Source organism: Lutra lutra, chromosome 2 (assembly GCF_902655055.1).
Source record: "Lutra lutra chromosome 2, mLutLut1.2, whole genome shotgun sequence".
NCBI lineage: Eukaryota > Metazoa > Chordata > Mammalia > Carnivora > Mustelidae > Lutra > Lutra lutra.
The window spans coordinates 104,987,594-104,995,028 of NC_062279.1; positions in this window are offsets into that span (position 1 = coordinate 104,987,594).

Consider the following 7,435-nt stretch of genomic DNA (forward strand, 5'->3'; position numbering starts at 1 on the left):
TACACGGGGAACAAGAGGCGCACGCGGGCCAGCGCTCCCCTTCACAAATCCTCTCCTCGGCGGAGGAGCCACGTTTCCCTGCTTGCCTGCGGTTCGCCCTCCCTCCCGGCGCCCGGCTCTCCTGCTCAGCCGCCCGGCACAGAGGGCCGTTGATTATTTTCTTTTGCTCTCAGAGATAATTGTTTGGAAGGGATGGAGAGAGGGCGTTTCCGCCACTCTCTCTCTGCGTGTGTGTGTGGGTGTGTGTGTGTGCGTGCGTGTGCGGGTGTGTGTGTAAATAAACTTGTCTGGGTTTTCTGGCTGGGTTGAAAAAAGGAGTACAAGAAACAGAAAAGGTCGCGTTTGTTTGAAGAATGCTCTTAGTTCGCACCCTACCGCATGGCTTTTGAATAATTTTCCTGGTGTACCCAGCGAGACTTAAAAAAAAAAAATCATATCACTTATGTCTTTAAAGTAAGGAAAAACGGATCAGTGTTCTGGTTGTCCGGATCTTTTAAATATTTTTATGCCAGAATGTTAAAAAAAAAAAAAAAGGATGTGATGCTTGACCGATCTCAAAATCAATCTCAATCCCTCTCTCCCTCACTTCTCCCCTCCCTCTCTCCTCTTCATTTCTCCTCTCCTCCTCCTCCTCCCTCTCCTCCTCTTCATTTCTCCTCTCTCTCTCTCTCTCTCTTCCAATCCCCTTCTTTTCTGTTCCATCTGGGAGTTTCAAGTATTAGCTCAGATTTTTAACGTACTGCCCTATTTTTAATTTCAAACTTTACTTAAACAAAAACTACTTATATATCTGCATTAATTGATTTTATACTAGTATGCATTCTTGACACTTGAGAAAAATAGTTTAATAATTGACAGATAAATCTTTTACCACAGGTTACGTATAAATAAAACTCATAAATGCGGCTGTGAATTAACTTTTTCACTGCTGCCTTCAAGAGAACGAGATATTCCTGGATTCATGCTATCCTACTCTTGAAGTAAGCTCTAAAGGAAATGGTTATGAAATAATATATGAAAGTCTAAATCTTTTCTGATAATTTCCTGAGAGTGGCTAACAAGCTACAGAAGTAGAAAAGAAATTAGACTGTTTAAATTGGTGCTATAAAGTTTTATATTAAAATTAAAACTATATTCTCAAATAATGCAGTAGTTTTAGAGGAGGAGAAAAAGAATAATGAGTTGTTTCTTTAAAATAACAAAATGATGAAAAGACATTTCAAATGATTTTGCTTTTGAATTTTCCAAAAGATTGACCTTGACCATATCAAGAATCTGTTAGCTATGGAAGTTGACTATTTATAAGATGTTAAGAACTGTGGTGTGCATAAATCAAGGTGCTATTCCAAGAGTGGGCAGCTACTGAAAGAAGGGGCAGATTGTTTCATGACTCATTAATTAATACGCATACTTTGTTGTTTTTTAAACATCGAATAAGTTTGGTTATAAAATTGATCAAACTGGTTTTTGGGCATTCACAGACAAAATAGCTGGATGGTAAATAGTAAAGTTCATTGATAAGGTATTTTCATAATTTCATTAATTCGTTTTAAAAGCAAAGAAGGGAGTTTTCCTTTTTTTTTCTTTTTTGAGCTGAGATCATAGGGAATTGATTAGCAAAATGTAGGTGCTTTTTAATGGGTGAAAACATATTGTAAAGCTGATAGAGTCTTAAACATCTTTTCAAGATATTTATAATACCAGTCCAAAGGATAGAAGTTTTAAAGTTTGTAAATAAACAATTTAAAAAATCAAAACACTATGCTTTCTCATGCCAAATTTGCTTTGCTTTTCAGACTACACCAAGCTTACTTTCAAAATGAAAACCTAAGCAAATGAGAGGAAATAAGCTCTAAATTCTAAAGAAATTTATTTTCTAATTTATAAAGGAAAAACTCCAGAATATTTAGTCTTAATTAATAAGAGATACTATTAATGACCCATCTGTATCAGATCCGTACTGATGTGCAGATAGTTTATTTTGTCCTTGAAATCACTGTATGAGGTAATTTTTCCCATTTTTTTTAAAGATTTTATTTATTTATTTGACAGAGAGATCACAAGTAGGCAGAGAGGCAGGCAGAGAGAGGGGGAAGCAGGCTCCCCGCTGAGCAGAGAGCCCGATGCGGGGCTTGATCTCAGGACCCTGAGATCATGACCAGAGCTGAAGGCAGCGGCCTTAACCCACTGAGCCACCCAGGCGCCCCAATTTTTCCCATTTTTACAAATAAGTAAATTGAGGCCCTAGAAATTAGACAACCTAGATTGAGTCATAAAGCTAATATGCAACAAGCATAAAATTTGTACCCAGTCCTGGCTATCTCCAAAGCCTTATGCTTCTAACCTCCATCCTAGTTTCATGATCGGTAATTAATTAATCAATAAACCCTCTCTGCATACCTTAGCTTTAATTATGAGTATAGGCCTCTTATTAATATGACATTAATTGACATATAGAACAAATGATAAAATATACCTCATGGCCCTTGTATCATTTTCCTTCCATTAGGGAAGTGATTACATCCTTAACCAAATGTGATAAATAGAAATATCTCTTTTCTGGTCTACCCCTTTTCTATTATTATTATTATTAATTATTATTATTAATACTAGTTTTAACACTTGTATATCTGCCATTTTCACACTACTCCCTGTCCTATTTTGTCTGCTTCAGCATGATGTGTTAGGGGTTTTGTAACAATTGCTGAGAACACTTGATTCTCTGTTAACTCTCCTTTGGAATCCACAGTTCTATAAGTACTAAAACTTAAGGTTTGTTCCCCCTGCAAAATGTCTGTTACAGCTTGCAATTACCTGGAAGTGGTTTGTGCCTTTACTCTGCTTTATGAGTTTTGTGATCTGAAGTAGTAGTAGAGAAGCTTCATTGATATCTTCATGGGAAAATGCAAAATTCCAACTGGAGTATCACCTGGAAAAGTATCCTCTGCTCTGCAAGCATTTTGTAATGTGCTATGAAATGTCTTTAAAGCATTGCTGCTTTCCATCATGCTCATGATCAGTATCATTATCATGATCCCAGAATCTCTAAAAAGATAGCTTATCTGTTGTAACAAATAGGCTCCAAAATGTACCAGCACAAAAACCATAGGAGGCTATTTTTTTGCTCATGAAACAGCCCAGGATAGGAATTTCAGATTAGAAGACCACTCTTCTCTATGAGTGATTCACGGTTCCTGTTTCCTTCCATCCTGGGACTTTTTGATCCCTAAAGGACCGCTACCTACATCAAGCAAGCAGAAGGGCATTGGAGAAAGCACAGATATCTGATCCCTTCTTAAAGTCCGTGGTCTTGAAGTGACCCACAGAGCTCTGGTTCACAGGCAATTGTCAAGAATTGTCACATGCCACAACTAGCTGCAAAAATTGCTGGGTAGTCACTTCCTAAGTGTGACTCTATTACTGTGAGTAAACAGTTTTGGTGGACAGCTGGCAGTTTCCCCCACAGAGTAACATTGGACAGAGAATAACCCGCTGGAGAGGTTAAATAGACCACACAGCCCGAACTGACCTTAAGATTCCTCTTCCCCTAAGAGCATTTTTGCTGATTACCACCCTTAGAGATTATCTTTAAGAGCAGTCTTAATGACTTTGGGGAAAGTTTGGCAACTATGAACAAATTATGTTGCTTAAATACCTGTAGGACAGCCAAGCCATGGTTAGAATATTCAAACAAGAATTCACTAAAGAATAAAGAAAGCTTAAGTAACGCAAGCAGAAGAAATACCATAAATGTAAAATAAGCCGACTTAGAGATAAATCTGAGGCATTAGCTGTTCACTTGCTGGTGTTTTCAAAACCTGGGGGAAATATTTAACCCCCCAACCAGTAAGGTGTTCCCCATGAACCACAAAAAACACCCACCATCCAGGTTAGGAAAGCTATGTGGAGCTCTCTCACCTAACATTCTAGAACCCACCTTCCCAATTTGTGTTAACAGTCCCTGACAACTGCCTCTTTCCATAGTAATTCACACTGTAAATAATAATAATACAATAGCTACATCCTTCATAGAAGGAATATACCAATAACACAAATAGGGAATAATTTTTTTTACCTCTTCTTTGGAGCTACCCAGGAATTTTAATTATCTGTCTTCTTTATCAAAATTTGAGATTCTTGGGGCACCTGGGTGGCTCAGTGGGTTAAAGCCTCTGCCTTCGGCTCAGGTCATGGTCCCAGTGTCCTGGGATGGAGATCCACATCGGGCTCTGTGCTCTGCAGGGAGCCTGCTTCCCCCTCTCTCTCTATCTGTCTGCCTCTCTGCCTACTTGTGATCTCTGTCTGTCAAATAAATAAAATCTAAAAAAAAAAAAAATTTGAGATTCTTGGTATCAGGAATTGTGTCTGGTTCAGTTTTATGTCCCAGTTCATACAAAGCCTGGCACATGGTAGGTACCTAACATTCTATGCCATGCACTTTGAAGGAAAGCAGCATATAGAAAACATGGAAGTGAGTTCCCCATTATTTGTAGGATAAAAATGCAAGTTTCATACAATGTCATTCAGAGACTTTCTCTGATTCGCCCCATCTTCTGAATCTCATCTCTTATACCTTGCAAAAACTCTCTCCCCCAGCATCTCCACTTTTCTCAGACAATGTTGTTCACTTTACCATGATCTTATAAAAATCTAAAACCAAAGCAGAAACCTTTACTTAAAGACTTGTAAGCAAAGAAGAAGTACTCCTATTTATATTAAAAAAACTTTTCCTTGTAGTGAATTACTATATTATAATGAAATAACATTTTTAAATCCCATAAGTGAAGATTTTCCAGAAAATGTTTAAAGATGTTCTTGGTGACTCAACAAGTGGAATTTGATAAAATTATCTCTTAAAATCAATATTCTGCACACTTGTTATTTTCTTTCACATTTAATTAAATATCGATACATCATTATCACAATGCTGACCTTCATATTCGAAGCTGGTACTCTTAACCTGCCAACAGCAGGTCATGTGCTTTGAGTTGTTTTCCAGCAATAATAAATTTGTCTTAAGCCATCTACACTCTCTGGCCTTGTCTTTTTAATGACTAACAGGATGAATTTATGAAATGGCTGGCCACCGTTAAGGATAAAGTCTGTGGCTCTTGAGGGTAATGAAAATAATGGGTTCACAGGGTTAAACCCATTACCTTGGCCTCATTAGCACCATATTCAAATCACCTATACTAATCAAGGACACCCATTCACCTATTTTTACATACAGTCTGGACACTAGACAGATATGCACCAAATACTATTCTGGACGTTCATTTTTAGAATTGTTATTCACAAGGCCTAATTTGGTCTAGGCCCATTCTTATTTCTTCATGGCACTCCTTCTCGTTATGTAAATTCTCATTTCTATAAAATTACAGCTTTGGTATGCCCCTGCAGTATAATAGTTGTCCACACACACAGAATCCTGTAAAATTGAAATAATAATAGGCTAGGAAGGGAAGTCTCCAGAAGAACACTTCCACAGTCTCCCTGACTGGCTTGGTTTTGCTAAGATATGGGCTTCCTTGTACTTTACCATGACTATTTGGTGTGTTTTGTTCATTGGAATATTAAAAAACACAAGCAATAATGTCACAGACATTTCTTCAAAATATTCACTTATGAAGGAAATAATGCACTAATTTTGGTACAAAACACCAAGTCCTGGTAAGTAGCTTCTGGACACTAACAGATCTAAATGTAGATTTACAATTTGAGCCCCAAGTTGCCCTGTAGGGTCTCTCTTTTTCTCTGCCTGGAGTCTCAAGGCCCCTTTCATTGGCCTTTCTCCCAGGAAAATTTTCTTTAGACATGGAGTTCTGTGCATTCTTGAAAGCGTATTTCTCCAGATAGATAAGTAATGATAAAGTCACATGAAGTTTGGAAATCTTGTGAAATTGGCAAGTGTGAGCTGACCAGAAAACACTTCCCGCACCTCTGTCAACAAGCACTCAGTGTCACAGCAGTCCCTGCATCCTGAAGGCCCTCAGCAATGTGGTAGCCTGGGCTCTCTCTGCTTTCAGTCATTCTCTTATGTGCCCAAGGCTCACTTGCCAGGATTTACAGGACATTGGAAAGCAAGTAACAGAGTCCCCACTCTCATTCCCTCTCCTTACTTTCAAACCTCCTTACTTTCAAAACCTCAAACCCAGTAACTCCCGTAACCAATGTTCTCCTTAGCTCACAGACAAGAGGTGGGCTTTTTTTTTTTTTTTTAAGATTTTATTTATTTGACAGACAGAGATCACAAGCAGGCAGAGAGAGGAGGAAGCAGGCTCCCCACTGAGCAGAGAGCCCAATGCGGGGCTCCATCCCAGGACCCTGAGATCATGACCCAAGCTGAAGGCGGAGGCTTTAATTCACTGAGCTACCCAGGCTCCCCAAGAGGTGGGATTTTGTTTAAAATGAATTTATATGCAGAAACTGGACATGTCATAAATAGGCTTGTGAATCTTCAAATTACCAGACAGGACTTGTCCAATTATTTAAAACAAACAAAAAAATCTCCAAGAATTTTAGTAATAAAGCTATGTCTAAAATTAACTTTTTAGAGACATACAATTAGGCTTAGGACAGTCATGCTTTTTAAGTTCTATCACATCTTGAAATTAAATTTATTTTAAACCATTTTCTATTAAATAATGTTCCTTGAAATCACCATTTTTGAATGTGACATTTTTAAATAAAATAAAGATATTTTAATAACAAGTTTGTGTTTTCTTTTTTCTCCTGAACTCAGAGATTTTGACTTCCAGTGTAACTTTGATATCCCTTCTTGCAAAAGCACAGGTATCTGATATTGCTGTCAATATTATACTTTAAATTAAAACCATTTTTTAATGCTTGATTTTTAAAAATGTCTATTTCCATTGTTTAGTTTATCTCCAATTAACCCTTTTCAAAATGAAGGGTTATTATCTTCCTTTGTCCAGAGGAAGAATTCAGGATAATGTCCCTGAGTTGTTCATGTTCAATTCAGGAAGGGTTTTTTTTTTTGTTGTTGTTGTTGTTTGTACTTTGTTTTTTCCAGTGCTGACCTCTGTTATGCCGTAGTTATAGCAACAAGAAGAGTTCCTTCTGTCTGTCTGTGGTGTTCTCTTTCCAAACTAATGGCAGTCTTTCTATGCTATTGTATAGTATGGACAATGCTTTATGTGCGTCGATTTCTTGATTTATCAATGTATTTAGGGAAATCAGCAATTCAAATGGCAATATTTTAAATAAATGAAATTAATTGAAATGGAATTTGCATATTATATGTATTTGTGGGATTTGGCTCATTCATTTAGAAATTTTTCCATCTTGTCTTTAAGCTTCCCTCATCAGCTTGCAGTTTAACTTCTCAAAGATCAAGTTTATTTATCCTATCAGTATATCCTTAATCTAAACATGGAGAGAGAGAAAGAGAGATTGGAAGAGAGAGCTAGGGAAG